The following is a 17,500-nucleotide window of genomic DNA, read 5'->3' on the forward strand; positions in this document are numbered from 1 at the left end:
CTCCCAAATGGCCTAACAGTGGCAGCCAATCAGAGTGCGAGAAAAGCGCTCCCAAATGGCCTAACAGTGGCAGCCAATCAGAGTGCGAGAAAAGCGCTCCCAAATGGCCTAACAGTGGCAGCCAATCAGAGTGCGAGAAAAGCGCTCCCAAATGGCCTAACAGTGGCAGCCAATCAGAGTGCGAGAAAAGCGCTCCCAAATGGCCTAACAGTGGCAGCCAATCAGAGTGCGAGAAAAGCGCTCCCAAATGGCCTAACAGTGGCAGCCAATCAGAGTGCGAGAAAAGCGCTCCCAAATGGCCTAACAGTGGCAGCCAATCAGAGTGCGAGAAAAGCGCTCCCAAATGGCCTAACAGTGGCAGCCAATCAGAGTGCGAGAAAAGCGCTCCCAAATGGCCTAACAGTGGCAGCCAATCAGAGTGCGAGAAAAGCGCTCCCAAATGGCCTAACAGTGGCAGCCAATCAGAGTGCGAGAAAAGCGCTCCCAAATGGCCTAACAGTGGCAGCCAATCAGAGTGCGAGAAAAGCGCTCCCAAATGGCCTAACAGTGGCAGCCAATCAGAGTGCGAGAAAAGCGCTCCCAAATGGCCTAACAGTGGCAGCCAATCAGAGTGCGAGAAAAGCGCTCCCAAATGGCCTAACAGTGGCAGCCAATCAGAGTGCGAGAAAAGCGCTCCCAAATGGCCTAACAGTGGCAGCCAATCAGAGTGCGAGAAAAGCGCTCCCAAATGGCCTAACAGTGGCAGCCAATCAGAGTGCGAGAAAAGCGCTCCCAAATGGCCTAACAGTGGCAGCCAATCAGAGTGCGAGAAAAGCGCTCCCAAATGGCCTAACAGTGGCAGCCAATCAGAGTGCGAGAAAAGCGCTCCCAAATGGCCTAACAGTGGCAGCCAGCTAGAGCTAGCTTAAGTTAGCTTGGGTTAGCTTGAGTTAGCTTTAATTAGCTTTAATTAGCTTAAGCTAGCTTAAGTTAGCTTGGGTTAGCTTGAGTTAGCTTGAGCTAGCTTGAGTTAGCTTGAATTAGCTTGAGTTAGCTTGAATTAGCTTGAGTTAGCTTGAGTTAGCTTGAATTAGCTTGAGTTAGCTTGAGTTAGCTCGGGTTAGCTTGAGTTTGACTTCATTAACCCAAGTTAGCTTGGGTTAACTTCATTAAGTTAGCTTGAACTAGCTTGAGTTAGCTTGAGTTAGCTTGAGTTAGCTTGAGTTAGCTTGAGTTAGCTTGTCTTAGCTTTAGCTAGCTTGAGTTAGCTTGAACTAGCTTTAGCTACCTTGAGTTAGCTTGAGTTAGCTCGGGTTAGCTTGAGTTAGCTTGAGTTAGCTTGAGTTAGCTTTAGCTAGCTTGAGTTAGCTTGAGTTAGCTTGAGTTAGCTTGAGTTAGCTTGAATTAGCTTGAGTTAGCTTGAGTTAGCTTTAGCTAGCTTGGGTTAGCTTGAGCTAGCTTGAGTTAGCTCGGGTTAGCTTGAGTTAGCTTGAGTTAGCTTTAGCTAGCTTGAGTTAGCTTGAGTTAGCTTGAGTTAGCTTGAGTTAGCTTTAGCTAGCTTGAGTTAGCTTGAACTAGCTTGAGTTAGCTTGAGCTAGCTTGAGTTAGCTTGAGTTAGCTTGAGTTAGCTTTAGCTAGCTTGAGTTAGCTTGAACTAGCTTTAGTTAGCTTGAGTTAGCTTGAGTTAGCTTGAGTTAGCTTGAGTTAGCTTGTCTTAGCTTTAGCTAGCTTGAGTTAGCTTGAACTAGCTTTAGCTACCTTGAGTTAGCTTGAGTTAGCTCGGGTTAGCTTGAGTTAGCTTGAGTTAGCTTGAGTTAGCTTTAGCTAGCTTGAGTTAGCTTGAGTTAGCTTGAGTTAGCTTGAACTAGCTTGAGTTAGCTTGAGTTAGCTTGAGTTAGCTTGAGTTAGCTTGAGTTAGCTTGAGTTAGCTTGTCTTAGCTTTAGCTAGCTTGAGTTAGCTTGAACTAGCTTTAGCTACCTTGAGTTAGCTTGAGTTAGCTCGGGTTAGCTTGAGTTAGCTTGAGTTAGCTTGAGTTAGCTTTAGCTAGCTTGAGTTAGCTTGAGTTAGCTTGAGTTAGCTTGAGTTAGCTTGAATTAGCTTGAGTTAGCTTGAGTTAGCTTTAGCTAGCTTGGGTTAGCTTGAGCTAGCTTGAGTTAGCTCGGGTTAGCTTGAGTTAGCTTGAGTTAGCTTTAGCTAGCTTGAGTTAGCTTGAGTTAGCTTGAGTTAGCTTGAGTTAGCTTTAGCTAGCTTGAGTTAGCTTGAACTAGCTTGAGTTAGCTTGAGCTAGCTTGAGTTAGCTTGAGTTAGCTTGAGTTAGCTTTAGCTAGCTTGAGTTAGCTTGAACTAGCTTGAGTTAGCTTGAGTTAGCTTGAGTTAGCTTGTCTTAGCTTTAGCTAGCTTGAGCTAGCTTGAACTAGCTTTAGCTACCTTGAGTTAGCTTGAGTTAGCTCGGGTTAGCTTGAGTTAGCTTGAGTTAGCTTGAGTTAGCTTTAGCTAGCTTGAGTTAGCTTGAGTTAGCTTGAGTTAGCTTGAACTAGCTTGAGTTAGCTTGAGTTAGCTTGAGTTAGCTTGAGTTAGCTTGAGTTAGCTTGTCTTAGCTTTAGCTAGCTTGAGTTAGCTTGAACTAGCTTTAGCTACCTTGAGTTAGCTTGAGTTAGCTCGGGTTAGCTTGAGTTAGCTTGAGTTAGCTTGAGTTAGCTTTAGCTAGCTTGAGTTAGCTTGAGTTAGCTTGAGTTAGCTTGAGTTAGCTTGAATTAGCTTGAGTTAGCTTGAGTTAGCTTTAGCTAGCTTGGGTTAGCTTGAGCTAGCTTGAGTTAGCTCGGGTTAGCTTGAGTTAGCTTGAGTTAGCTTTAGCTAGCTTGAGTTAGCTTGAGTTAGCTTGAGTTAGCTTGAGTTAGCTTTAGCTAGCTTGAGTTAGCTTGAACTAGCTTGAGTTAGCTTGAGCTAGCTTGAGTTAGCTTGAGTTAGCTTGAGTTAGCTTTAGCTAGCTTGAGTTAGCTTGAACTAGCTTGAGTTAGCTTGAGCTAGCTTGAGTTAGCTTGAGTTAGCTTGAGTTAGCTTTAGCTAGCTTGAGTTAGCTTGAACTAGCTTGAGTTAGCTTGAGTTAGCTTGAGTTAGCTTGAGTTAGCTTGTCTTAGCTTTAGCTAGCTTGAGCTAGCTTGAACTAGCTTTAGCTACCTTGAGTTAGCTTGAGTTAGCTCGGGTTAGCTTGAGTTAGCTTGAGTTAGCTTGAGTTAGCTTGAGCTAGCTTGAGTTAGCTTGAGTTAGCTTGAGTTAGCTTTAGCTAGCTTGAGTTAGCTTGAACTAGCTTGAGTTAGCTTGAGCTAGCTTGAGTTAGCTTGAGTTAGCTTGAGTTAGCTTTAGCTAGCTTGAGTTAGCTTGAACTAGCTTGAGTTAGCTTGAGTTAGCTTGAGTTAGCTTGAGTTAGCTTGTCTTAGCTTTAGCTAGCTTGAGCTAGCTTGAACTAGCTTTAGCTACCTTGAGTTAGCTTGAGTTAGCTCGGGTTAGCTTGAGTTAGCTTGAGTTAGCTTGAGTTAGCTTTAGCTAGCTTGAGTTAGCTTGAGTTAGCTTGAGTTAGCTTGAACTAGCTTGAGTTAGCTTGAGTTAGCTTGAGTTAGCTTGAGTTAGCTTGAGTTAGCTTGAGTTAGCTTGTCTTAGCTTTAGCTAGCTTGAGTTAGCTTGAACTAGCTTTAGCTACCTTGAGTTAGCTTGAGTTAGCTCGGGTTAGCTTGAGTTAGCTTGAGTTAGCTTGAGTTAGCTTTAGCTAGCTTGAGTTAGCTTGAGTTAGCTTGAGTTAGCTTGAGTTAGCTTGAATTAGCTTGAGTTAGCTTGAGTTAGCTTTAGCTAGCTTGGGTTAGCTTGAGCTAGCTTGAGTTAGCTCGGGTTAGCTTGAGTTAGCTTGAGTTAGCTTTAGCTAGCTTGAGTTAGCTTGAGTTAGCTTGAGTTAGCTTGAGTTAGCTTTAGCTAGCTTGAGTTAGCTTGAACTAGCTTGAGTTAGCTTGAGCTAGCTTGAGTTAGCTTGAGTTAGCTTGAGTTAGCTTTAGCTAGCTTGAGTTAGCTTGAACTAGCTTTAGTTAGCTTGAGTTAGCTTGAGTTAGCTTGAGTTAGCTTGAGTTAGCTTGTCTTAGCTTTAGCTAGCTTGAGTTAGCTTGAACTAGCTTTAGCTACCTTGAGTTAGCTTGAGTTAGCTCGGGTTAGCTTGAGTTAGCTTGAGTTAGCTTGAGTTAGCTTTAGCTAGCTTGAGTTAGCTTGAGTTAGCTTGAGTTAGCTTGAGTTAGCTTGAGTTAGCTTGAGTTAGCTTGTCTTAGCTTTAGCTAGCTTGAGTTAGCTTGAACTAGCTTTAGCTACCTTGAGTTAGCTTGAGTTAGCTCGGGTTAGCTTGAGTTAGCTTGAGTTAGCTTGAGTTAGCTTTAGCTAGCTTGAGTTAGCTTGAGTTAGCTTGAGTTAGCTTGAGTTAGCTTGAATTAGCTTGAGTTAGCTTGAGTTAGCTTTAGCTAGCTTGGGTTAGCTTGAGCTAGCTTGAGTTAGCTCGGGTTAGCTTGAGTTAGCTTGAGTTAGCTTTAGCTAGCTTGAGTTAGCTTGAGTTAGCTTGAGTTAGCTTGAGTTAGCTTTAGCTAGCTTGAGTTAGCTTGAACTAGCTTGAGTTAGCTTGAGCTAGCTTGAGTTAGCTTGAGTTAGCTTGAGTTAGCTTTAGCTAGCTTGAGTTAGCTTGAACTAGCTTGAGTTAGCTTGAGTTAGCTTGAGTTAGCTTGAGTTAGCTTGAGTTAGCTTGTCTTAGCTTTAGCTAGCTTGAGTTAGCTTGAACTAGCTTTAGCTACCTTGAGTTAGCTTGAGTTAGCTCGGGTTAGCTTGAGTTAGCTTGAGTTAGCTTGAGTTAGCTTTAGCTAGCTTGAGTTAGCTTGAGTTAGCTTGAGTTAGCTTGAACTAGCTTGAGTTAGCTTGAGTTAGCTTGAGTTAGCTTGAGTTAGCTTGAGTTAGCTTGTCTTAGCTTTAGCTAGCTTGAGTTAGCTTGAACTAGCTTTAGCTACCTTCAGTTAGCTTGAGTTAGCTCGGGTTAGCTTGAGTTAGCTTGAGTTAGCTTGAGTTAGCTTTAGCTAGCTTGAGTTAGCTTGAGTTAGCTTGAGTTAGCTTGAGTTAGCTTGAATTAGCTTGAGTTAGCTTGAGTTAGCTTTAGCTAGCTTGGGTTAGCTTGAGCTAGCTTGAGTTAGCTCGGGTTAGCTTGAGTTAGCTTGAGTTAGCTTTAGCTAGCTTGAGTTAGCTTGAGTTAGCTTGAGTTAGCTTGAGTTAGCTTTAGCTAGCTTGAGTTAGCTTGAGCTAGCTGAGTTAGCTTGAGTTAGCTAGCTTGAGCTTGAGCTAGCTAGCTAGCTTGAGCTTGAGCTAGCTAGCTCGCTTGAGCTTGAGCTTGAGCTAGCTAGCTTGAGCTTGAGCTAGCTAGCTAGCTTGAGCTTGAGCTTGAGCTAGCTGGCTTGAGCTTGAGCTAGCTAGCTTGAGCTTGAGCTAGCTAGCTAGCTAGCTTGAGCTTGAGCTTGAGCTAGCTAGCTAGCTTGAGCTAGCTATCTAGCTTGAGCTTGAGCTAGCTAGCTAGCTTGAGCTTGAGCTTGAGCTTGAGCTAGCTGGCTTGAGCTTGAGCTAGCTAGCTTGAGCTTGAGCTAGCTAGCTAGCTTGAGCTTGAGCTTGAGCTAGCTGGCTTGAGCTTGAGCTAGCTAGCTTGAGCTTGAGCTAGCTAGCTAGCTTGAGCTTGAGCTTGAGCTAGCTAGCTAGCTAGCTTGAGCTTGAGCTTGAGCTTGAGCTAGCTAGCTTGAGCTTGAGCTAGCTAGCTAGCTTGAGCTTGAGCTTGAGCTAGCTAGCTTGAGCTTGAGCTTGAGCTAGCTAGCTTGAGCTTGAGCTTGAGCTAGCTAGCTTGAGCTTGAGCTTGAGCTAGCTAGCTTGAGCTTGAGCTTGAGCTAGCTAGCTAGCTAGCTTGAGCTTGAGCTAGCTAGCTTGAGCTTGAGCTAGCTAGCTAGCTTGAGATTGAGCTTGAGCTAGCTGGCTTGAGCTTGAGCTAGCTAGCTTGAGCTTGAGCTAGCTAGCTTGAGCTTGAGCTAGCTAGCTAGCTTGAACTTGAGCTAGCTAGCTAGCTTGAGCTTGAGCTTGAGCTAGCTAGCTAGCTTGAGCTTGAGCTTGAGCTAGCTGGCTTGAGCTTGAGCTAGCTAGCTTGAGCTTGAGCTAGCTAGCTTGAGCTTGAGCTAGCTAGCTAGCTTGAACTTGAGCTAGCTAGCTAGCTTGAGCTTGAGCGGGGCGAATAGAGCTAGATCGAGCCTTGGGAAAGCTAGATCGAGCAGGACTGAAGCTAAACGATAGACCGAGAGGTCTGTCTGGTCCTCCTAGAGAGGCCAAGAGAAAAAACGAGAAGCTAACTAAAGCTTGATCGGGCCTTCAGCAAGCACAACCGAGCTGTACCGGAGCTAACACTAAGACCGAGGGGTCTTAGAGAGCCCTCTAGCGGGGCGAATAGAGCTTGATCAAGCCTTGGGCAAGCTAGATCGAGCAGGACTGAAGCTAAGCAAGAGACCGAGAGGTCTGTCTGGTCCTCCTAGAGAGGCCAAGAGAAAGTACGAGAAGCCAACTAAAGCTTGATCGGGCCTTCAGCAAGCACGACCGAGCTGTACCGGAGCTAACACTAAGACCGAGGGGTCTTAGAGAGCCCTCTAGCGGGGCGAATAGAGCTAGATCGAGCCTTGGGAAAGCTAGATCGAGCAGGACTGAAGCTAAACGATAGACCGAGAGGTCTGTCTGGTCCTCCTAGAGAGGCCAAGAGAAAGTACGAGAAGCTAACTAAAGCTTGATCGCGCCTTCAGCAAGCACGATTGAGCAAGACCGGAGCTAACACTAAGACCGAAGTGTCTTAGAGAGCCCTCTGGTGGGGCGAATAGAGCTAGATCGAGCCTTGGGAAAGCTAGATCGAGTAAGATTGAAGCTGAAAGAGTGTCAGAGGAGCAAATGAACCTCCAAAAAGTGAAAATCAAATTTTAGAAAAAGCACAAGTTAAATACTGCATGGACAGTATTTCTATGTGTGGGGCATTATTAGGGGGAGGTGTCTTGTCAAAATATGGCTGGACTAAAGACCTCAACCCGGATAGGGTGGAAGGCCCCATGATCGGTCTGTTACTAATCGGTGACCGATAAAGACCTGACCAAGGCCTGTAGTAAGCTTGGTTAGGCATTACAGGAGTTAACACTAAGACCGAGGGGTCTTAGAGAGCCCTCTAGCGGGGCGAATAGAGCTAGATCGAGCCTTGGGAAAGCTAGATCGAGCAGGACTGAAGCTAAGCAAGAGACCGAAAGGTCTGTCTGGTCCTCCTAGAGAGGCCAAGAGAAAGTACGAGAAGCTAACTAAAGCTTGATCAGGCCTTCAGCAAGCACGACCGAGCTGTACCGGAGCTAACACTAAGACCGAGGGGTCTTAGAGAGCCCTCTAGCAGGGCGAATAGATCTAGATCGAGCCTTGGGAAAGCTAGATCGAGCAGGACTGAAGCTAAACGATAGACCGAGAGGTCTGTCTGGTCCTCCTAGAGAGGCCAAGAGAAAGTACGAGAAGCTAACTAAAGCTTGATCGGGCCTTCAGCAAGCACGACCGAGCTGTACCGGAGCTAACACTAAGACCGAGGGGTCTTAGAGAGCCCTCTAGCAGGGCGAATAGAGCTAGATCGAGCCTTGGGAAAGCTAGATCAAGCAGGACTGAAGCTAAACGATAGACCGAGAGGTCTGTCTGGTCCTCCTAGAGAGGCCAAGAGAAAGTACGAGAATCTAACTAAAGCTTGATCGGGCCTTCAGCAAGCACGACCGAGCTGTACCGGAGCTAACACTAAGACCGAGGGGTCTTAGAGAGCCCTCTAGCAGGGCGAATAGAGCTAGATCGAGCCTTGGGAAAGCTAGATCGAGCAGGACTGAAGCTAAACGATAGACCGAGAGGTCTGTCTGGTCCTCCTAGAGAGGCCAAGAGGAAGTACGAGAAGCTAACTAAAGCTTGATCGCGCCTTCAGCAAGCACGATTGAGCAAGACCGGAGCTAACACTAAGACCGAAGTGTCTTAGAGAGCCCTCTAGTGGGGCGAATAGAGCTAGATCGAGCCTTGGGAAAGCTAGATCGAGCAGGACTGAAGCTAAACGATAAACCGAAAGGTCTGACGGGTCCTCATAAGAGGCATGGAGAAAGATCTGATACTAAAGTACCTCTCGGAAGTAATAAAATATGCCTGATGAAGCCGGGTATGATGTTTGTTGTTTGATGGCATTCATCGATTAGGTCTGGTGGATTCCCCATTACTCCGAGTGGTACTAGTAGAGGCTCCTACAGGGGTGAGCAAAGCGAGATCAAGCCTTAGGCAAGCTAGATCGAGCAGAACTGAAGCTGAAAAGCAAAATAAATGACAGGTCTGTCCAAATCAATAAACTTGAAATCCAGTGTGGTCACCACGGGTCACGAGGTGAATTCCTAGCGATTGTCTGCTGAACGTATAGGAAGGCCCGAAACGAACGATAATTTCATTGCACAGTGGAGATACTATACGTTCAGGAGTAGCATACATCGGGTTTGATCTATGATCATGTCTGGTCTCCGAGGATCCACCGGGTTACCAACTGGCACCGCTGTACTGGGTGTAAAACTGGGCCACCTGAAGTCCCGGGTGTAAAACTAGGTGCCTCTGTGCCAAAGTAGCGGCTTGCGTAGTGCATTATGCCTCCGGCTTGCGAAATGGTTATAAGCAATAACAACAGGACGCCGCGGGGTGTTCACTTAAAGGAGTAACGTTCTCTCAAGGGAGGGGATCTAAAAATCTTGATAAAACATTTATTCTATGCAAAATTTGTGCGCAAATTTTGCAAAGTAAAAAGCTGCACTGTAGCAAATTCTATGTGTGTAGCATTATTAGGGAAGTGTTGTTTGATGGCACCTCTCTACTTGATGCACCAAAGAACTACCTTGATGGCTCATGACCGCTGGTAATCTGTCGTCGCTAGTAGTTCGGAACTGAGAACAAATATGTTCGCAAATTACAACAATTATACAGCATATTGCTGAATAAAGCAGAACCGAATAATACTCAGTGACTTTACACCAAGACTGACTAATGTCTGGATTGTATCGTCCTACTCGAGTAAGGCGAAGAAAAGCTAGAAAGATACGCTTTTCACAAAGCAGGCTTAATGCATGCAAACCAAGGAGGAAGGAGTGATGCCCCTCCTTATAATAAGCAGAACCAAATAAAGAACAGACAGCATCATCTGTACAGTGACCAAGAAGAGGTGAAACTTCTGTATGTGAAAAGGCAATTTGAGCGAGATTTATTAGCAGACTAGTATTATGTTGTTTCTAGTAGGCGAAAGCCGAAACATCAACATGTGAAAATCTGATATTAAATCCTCAATCATTTTCCCTAGTATTATACAGCTATGAGTAACCTTAATTGGACACGGCAATTATTGCGGACCGGTGAAACTTTCGCATGGGAAAGACACACACACTTCTTGACAAAGCAATAAGTATTATGCTGTTTCTAGTACGCGAAAGCAGAAACATCAGCATGTGAAAGTTGTGAAGTTGAAGAATTTTTGTGTTGAGTACGATGTTGTTACTAGTAACCATGTCGACAGCTGAGAACTGTTCTCTAACCAATAGAAGGTGAAACTTCTGTATGTGAAAAGGCAATTTGAGCGAGATTTCTTAGCAGACTAGTATTATGTTGTTTCTAGTAGGCGAAAGCCGAAACATCAACATGTGAAAATCTGATATTAAATCCTCAATCATTTTCCCTAGTATTATACAGCTACTAGTAGCCGTAATTGGTCAGGGAAACATTGTTGACCGGTGAAACTTCACATGGGAAAGACACACAAATTACTTGACAAAACAATAAGTATTATGCTGTTTCTAGTATGCGAAAGCAGAAACATCAGCATGTGAAAGTTGTGAAGTTGAAAAGTTTTTGTGTTGAGTACGGTGTTGTTACTAGTAACCATGTCGACAGCTGGAAAGCTGTTCTCTAACCAATAAAAGGTAAAACTTCTGTATCTGAAGAGGCGGCGTGATTGAGATTTTTAACAGACTAGTATTATGTTGTTTCTAGTAGGCGAGAGCCGAAACATCGACATGTGAACATCTGGTTTTTAAATCATGAGTCAATTCTCCCTAGTATGATACAGTTGTTAGCCGGTATTGGTAACAGTAGAACAGAGATTTGGAGGGCAAAACCTGCTCATGGGAAATGCTCACAGAGCGCTATCTACCAGTACACATAGTATTATGCTGTTTCTAGTACGCGCGAGCCGAAACATCAGCATGTGAAATGTGTAATCGTGGGTAACTCTAAGTGTGTAGAGTACTGTGTAGTAACTAGTAGCCATGCCAAAGCATGCATTGAAACTCTTCGTGATTTAAAAAGCTCAAAGCAAGATTGACGAGGCCGCAAGGCTATGTCTTTCTAAATTCGAACAAATCGAAAGATTGTTCAAAGTACAATTAAACTGATTGATCCTGTCAGTTGCCATATGCTTGTCTGAAAGACTAAGCCATGCATGTGCAAGCGAAGCTTGAAAAAGTGGAACCGCGAATGGCTCATTAAATCAGTTACTATCTATTAGTTGATTTGCAAGCTAAATGAATAACTGCGGTAACCCTGCAGCTAATGCATGCTGATTGTCCGACACTGTCGGAGACTTTTACAAGACTACACCGGGTGATTTGCTAAGTACAGACACATCCCGTGATGAGTCCTAGTAACTGAAAGATCCCAGATAGCTTCGGCTTGGGGACGGAACTTCCGAATTTCTGACCTATCAACCTATGATGGTAGTGTAACGGACTACCATGGTTGTGACGGGTAACGGGGAATCAGGGTTCGATTCCGGAGAGGGAGCCTTAGAAACGGCTACCACATCCAAGGAAGGCAGCAGGCACGCAAATTACCCACTCTCCGCACGAGGAGGTAGTGACTAGAAATAATGATATGAACCTTTATGGTTTGTAATCAGAATGGAATGGACTTAAAAGCTCCATTGATGAACGAGTAGAGGGCAAGTCTGGTGCCAGCAGCCGCGGTAATACCAGCCTCTACAAGCGTATGCAATAGTTGCTGCGTTTAAAAAGCTCATAGTTGGATCTGTTTGAGTAGAACGGCAACATGGTCTTCAGTTAAATCTGTTGACTCGTTCCGCTCATCCTTCGCATCGAAGAAATAGTTTGCACTTAAATGTGACGAACTGTGGAAACGGTGTTTTCACCCTGAGAAAATTAGAGTGTTCAAAGCATCCTTTGGGATCGAATAATAAAGCATGGAATAATGGAGAATGACCCGCTACTCGATTGATGCCGGTTGGCTGAGTGCGGTAATGATTGAAAGGAACAGACGGGGGCATTTGTATTGCTACGTTAGAGGTGAAATTCTTGGATCGTGGCAAGACAAACTACTGCGAAAGCATTTGCCAAGAATGTTTTCATTAATCAAGAACGAAAGTCAGAGTATTGAAGAGGATTAGATACCCTCGTAATTCTGACCATAAACTATACCAACCTACAATTTGTCAAAGTCGATCTTGACTTGGCAAGAGATTAACCGGGAAACCAAAGTTTATTGGTTCCGGGGGAAGTATGGTTGCAAAATCGAAACTTAAAGGAATTGACGGAAGGGCACCACCAGGAGTGGAGCCTGCGGCTTAATTTGACTCAACACGGGAAAACTCACCCGGTCCAGACATCTTAAGGATTGACAGATTGAATATCTTTCATGATTATATGGGCGGTGGTGCATGGCCGTTCTTAGTTAGTGGAGTGATCTGTCTGGTTAATTCCGATAACGAACGAGATCTTCTCCATCTAAATAATGAAATTCACTATATGTGAATTCAAACACTTCTTAGAGGAACTATGCGGAATTAAATACCGCAGATGAAGTGAGGCTATAACAGGTCTGTGATGCCCTTAGATGTTCTGGACTGCACGCGCGCTACACTGTGTACTTTTAGATTGAGTACTCAGCCCTTGGTCCGAAATGGACTGGGCAATCAGAGAAAAGTACAGCGCTTCAAGGGGATCGTCTGTTGTAACTTGCAGACGTGAACCAGGAATTCCTGGTACTTATGAGTCAACAACTCATAGGGATTACGTCCCTGCCCTTTGTACACACCGCCCGTCGCTACTACTGATTGGATAGTTAAGCAAGAATTGCAAATTCCTACTGTTGGGACTTCGGTCTCCGGCAACGGGATGAAGCGGATCGAGCTTAATTGTCTAGAGGAAGTAAAAGTCGTAACAAGGTTTCCGTAGGGGAACCTGCGGAAGGATCAGTGATTGATTCCTTCGGGCATGGCTGCTGGTAGAGGCCATGTCTGTAGTGCGCATGACGCTCTGTCGCTAGAGATTGCTTGGCAACCAATCTCGAATTATGTATCGAGCTCAAAAACTACTTGTGTGGATACATAGTTCAGCAGTCATGGCAAGGGACTGCTTAAAGGGAGACTAGTTAGCAAAAGCAGCCTAGCAGAACTGCAGCTATCTAGATCTCAGAAGCTGGGTTATAGAAGCCCAGCTATAGACTTGTGAATGAGAAAGGCCTAAAAAGGTCCACAAGTCGCGTGGTTAGAACCGACACGCAAAAATCCCAGCGAGTGACAGAGCGTTGCGCTGTTCAGTGGGAAAGAGTTGAGCTACTCGGGGCGCCCACTGAACTTGCTCCGAGCCAAAGGCTCGAAAAAACACAGCTTAGCCTCAGATCCTTTACATAGAAGGCTAGCTAAAATAAACTTACCTTGGACGAGGGTAAAGTTTAGTCAGTTCTTAGGGGAGAGTAATCCACAGCTTCTCGCCCTCTGAACATTCTCCCAGATATGTAGGTCTGGGAGAGTCTCCTCCTGTTCTTCGGAATCTGGAGGTAGACAAAGACAGTACGATACGATCTTGCATCGGGATGACTAACCGATAATGATCATAATCTGACAATTTTTCCGGCTTGAGGCACCGGAGTCAGATTAAAGACACATACTGAACTAAAGGCGTATGTGCAAAGCTTGTCGGAGTGTAGAGAGTCAAGCTGAGTTGACTCGTCACGTGGTGATGACAACAGCCATGTGCAAAACACTCACAACTTTATCGTCTATGTGGAAAAGGTTGCTAACAGCGCTCTCTATGAGAGGCCCTCGCATATAACTATACGAGGAAAAGGCGATAGAGTTGTTTGAATGTGGGGCAGGTTCATCGACAAGCTAAGTTGATCACATTCTTGTTGTGGCATCCTACTAGAATTGGTCACGGTCTGCACCAACTCTCCCCAAGTTGGCCAGACTTAAAACTAGAAATAAGGTTTGCAGCTATGTGAACCTAGAAACTGTAAAGGAGTTGAAAGAACTTAAAGGAATTGAAAGAGGCCTTGAGGTATATCCTCTTGGTAAAGACCCACAAAAGCTCACAAAAGTGGCTTCGAAGGGCAAAACTGGTTCATCCAAAACAATTGGAGAGCTTAAAGCAGAACCAATTCGAATGAAACACTATTGGTGAAACTTCATCATGAGAACGTCACAAGCTGATCACGCTCCATGATATGACTAGTATTATGTTGCTTCTAGTAGGCTAAGCGCAAGCCGAAACATCAACATGTGAAAGTCGTAGAATTTTGCAATCAAACTGTGGCTAGTACTGTGATGTTACTAGTAACCTGGTGTTCCGTCATATGGCCAAGAGAGCATTTGAAGGCGAAACTTCTGCATGGGAAAGCTGCATCATGATCAAAATTTTATATCGAGTATTATGTTGACGTTAGTAGGCCTTGGCCGAAAACGCAGCATGTGAAAGGTATAGATAAAAGTTATTGTTGCAGTCAGTACTGTGTAGTTACTAGTAGCTGGATTTAAGCTCAAAATGAGACACTGTTGGTGAAACTTCATCATGAGAATGTCACAAGCTGATCAAGCTCTATGATATGACTAGTATTATGTTGCTTCTAGTAGGCTAAGCGCAAGCCGAAACATCAACATGTGAAAGTCGTAGAATTTTGCGATCAAATTGTGGCTAGTACTGTGATGTTACTAGTAACCTTGTGTTACGTCATATGGCCAAGAGAGCATTTGAAGGCGAAACTTCTGCATGGGGAAGCTGCATCATGAACAAAAGTTTATATCGAGTATTATGTTGACATTAGTAGGCCCTGGCCGAAAGCGCAGCATGTGAAAGGTATAGATAAAAGTTATCGTTGCAGTCAGTACTGTGTAGTTACTAGTAGCTGGATTTAAGCTCGAAATGAGACACTGTTGGTGAAACTTCATCATGAGAACGTCACAAGCTGATCACGCTCCATGATATGACTAGTATTATGTTGCTTCTAGTAGGCTAAGCGCAAGCCGAAACATCAACATGTGAAAGTCGTAGAATTTTGCGATCAAATTGTGGCTAGTACTGTGATGTTACTAGTAACCTTGTGTTACGTCATATGGCCAAGAGAGCATTTGAAGGCGAAACTTCTGCATGGGGAAGCTGCATCATGAACAAAAGTTTATATCGAGTATTATGTTGACGTTAGTAGGCCCTGGCCGAAAGCGCAGCATGTGAAAGGTATAGATAAAAGTTAGCGTTGCAGTCAGTACTGTGTAGTTACTAGTAGCTGGATTTAAGCTCGAAATGAGACACTGTTGGTGAAACTTCATCATGAGAACGTCACAAGCTGATCACGCTCTATGATATGACTAGTATTATGTTGCTTCTAGTAGGCTAAGCGCAAGCCGAAACATCAACATGTGAAAGTCGTAGAATTTTGCAATCAAACTGTGGCTAGTACTGTGATGTTACTAGTAACCTTTTCTTACGTCATATGGCCAAGAGAGCATTTGAAGGCGAAACTTCTGCATGGGGAAGCTGCATCATGAACAAAAGTTTATATCGAGTATTATGTTGACGTTAGTAGGCCCTGGCCGAAAGCGCAGCATGTGAAAGGTATAGATAAAAGTTATCGTTGCAGTCAGTACTGTGTAGTTACTAGTAGCTGGATTTAAGCTCGAAGTGAGACACTGTTGGTGAAACTTCATCATGAGAACGTCACAAGCTGATCACGCTCTATGATATGACTAGTATTATGTTGCTTATAGTAGGCTAAGCGCAAGCCGAAACATCAACATGTGAAAGTCGTAGAATTTTGCGATCAAACTGTGGCTAGTACTTTGATGATGCTTGTAGCCAACCGAATTGGTTGAAAAGCCCAATAAGTAAGCTAACTTGGGAGAGCTTGTTGGAAACCAAATGCTACTAGATTGGTCCAAATACATCCTTCAACAGGGGATCACTTGGCTCGCTTTACGAAGAGGAGCACAGCTATATGTGTTAATTCGGTATGAATCGCAAGATTTGTTTACCGACCTCTCTAACGCAAAAGGCGGTCTCGGCTTCGGCTGTTGACTGCGTCCGATTCAGGGTTATATAACTCTCGATTGAACACATTGATGTTCTATTGTTGGTGCTTCCAATAAAATTGGAACACTTAAAGCAGAACCGATTCAAATAATAGCATTCTGATCAATGATTGCATTCCTTGATCAAGAACTGCTGGAGTCATTGTGATGGCGAATTTTCTTCATAAGAAAATTGCAAAGAGACGGAACTTAATGAGACTAGTATTATGTTGTTTCTAGTAAGCGGAAGCTGAAACAGCAACATGTGAAAATCAAGTTTTGTTCAATGATCTCGAGGCGATAAGTACTATGAAGCAACTAGTAGCCTAAGCATGACTCAGATTTGAGACAGTCAAAAAGACTGGCGAAACTTCTTCACATGAAAGTTACATAGAGAACTACAAATGTATACAGCGAGTATTATGTTGTTTCTAGTAGGCGAAAGCTGAAACATCAACATGTGAAAGTTGTCTGCAAACTGTAGAACGATATGTGATTAGTACTGTGCTGTTACTAGTAGCCAGTCTGACTGTAGAAGCCAAGACAAAGGGAAACTAATGCATCTGAAAAGGACAAGTTATGGAAAGGTATGCACGATAAGTATTATGTTGTTTCTAGTAAGCGGCAGCTGAAACATCAACATGTGAACGTCGTTGTGTACAGTAACCTAGAACTATATAGTCCTTAGTAACGTGCATTTACTAGTACCTGTAATTGGTATTCAGACTCAGGCAGTTTGGAATAGTTTGGCAAAGATGCACCAGAGAAAACTGGGATTTGATACAGAAATTGTTGAATACAAGTATTATGCTGCTTCTAGTAGGTTGAATCCGAAACATCAGCATGTGAAAATTGAAAACATTTCTGGTTCGAATTGTCACAAGTATTTGGTGATCTGAGTAGCCAAACTCACTACAACGCCAATTGAAGGCAAAAATTCTCAACGGGAAAAGCTATTCTCATTGAATGAGCTAACAAGACGAGTATTATGTTGCTTCTAGTAGGCGAAAGCCAAAACATCAACATGTGAAAGTCTTGCTGAACAAATTTAATGTTGTTGAGCTCAGTACCGTGTGAATTAGTAGCCATAATTGGCGAGCGAAAATTGAACTGGCGAAACTTCGTCTTTGGAAAATTGCAGATGCCGAGCACTTATTTTGCAACGAGTATTATGTTGACTGTAGTAAGCGAAAGCCGAAACAGCAACATGTGAAAGCTGTTGAAATTTGTGGTCATTTTGCAATAAGTACAAGGAGTGTAACTAGTAGCCAGGTCAAAATTTGGGATAAGAATGAGCAAAAATTCTGCATGAGAACAGTTGAAATTATGAAACTAAATTACAAAGACTAGTATTATGTTGTTTCGAGTACGCGAAAGCGGAAACATCAACATGTGAACGTTTGTAACGAAGTTTCGTTAATTTTCAGCCTAGTACTGAGCAAGAACGAGTAGCCTCATCTCCAATCCCACGCAAAATGTAGTGAAATATGTGAGTGAACCTTATTCACGGTGAGGGTTTCCCGAGGTCTGTATTGCAGCGAGTATTATGTTGCTTCTAGTAAGCGAAAGCTGAAACAACAACATTTGAAAGTTGGAATTAATGACTGAATGGAAACTTCGACCTGTGTTTGATAGTAGTAGCGAACAAAACTGCTGAATCGGTTTCTGTCTCATATTGGTCAGTGAACCAATTAAGAGACAATCAACTACATAACCTGAATTGGGCGAGAGAACCCCCTTAACTTAAGCATATCAGTAAGGGGAGGAAAAGAAATCAACTGAGAATCCCTTAGTAATGGCGAATGAACAGGGAAAAGCTCATCGGGAAGAGAAATGGCAACATTTCTCGGTGTCCGGTATGGTTTGATGCTAGACTGGTGAATTTGTCCTGATGTCTACTGGAAAGTAGCATCAAAGAAGGTGAAAATCCTGTAAAGGTCATTTTCGATACCAGTCATAATGGCTCATTCCTATGAGTAGAGTTGTTTGAAAGTGCAACTCGAAGCTGGAGATATGTCTCTCCAAAAGCTAATTATAAAGCGAGACCGATAGTAAACAAGTACCGTGAGGGAAAGTTGAAAAGCACTCTGAAGAGAGAGTGAAAAGTACGT

The 17,500-nt window shown here is 43.8% G+C and overlaps 1 non-coding gene and 1 pseudogene across 1 annotated transcript in view; both read left to right on the plus strand.

The window, feature by feature from the left end:
- Positions 1–15,264: 15,264 nt before the first annotated feature.
- On the plus strand, positions 15,265–15,416 carry LOC142357217 (5.8S ribosomal RNA; annotated as a pseudogene).
- Positions 15,417–17,099: 1,683 nt separating this feature from the next.
- The window catches only part of LOC142357216 (large subunit ribosomal RNA), a 3,522-nt gene continuing 3,121 nt past the window's right edge, over positions 17,100–17,500 (plus strand). The window contains exon 1 of the ribosomal RNA XR_012761576.1: positions 17,100–17,500. This exon is cut by the window's right edge and continues 3,121 nt beyond it. This is a non-coding gene — a ribosomal RNA (large subunit ribosomal RNA).

This window comes from Convolutriloba macropyga, unplaced genomic scaffold, assembly GCF_964194025.1.
Source record: "Convolutriloba macropyga unplaced genomic scaffold, txConMacr16.3 SCAFFOLD_965, whole genome shotgun sequence".
In the NCBI taxonomy this organism is placed as follows: domain Eukaryota; kingdom Metazoa; phylum Xenacoelomorpha; order Acoela; family Convolutidae; genus Convolutriloba; species Convolutriloba macropyga.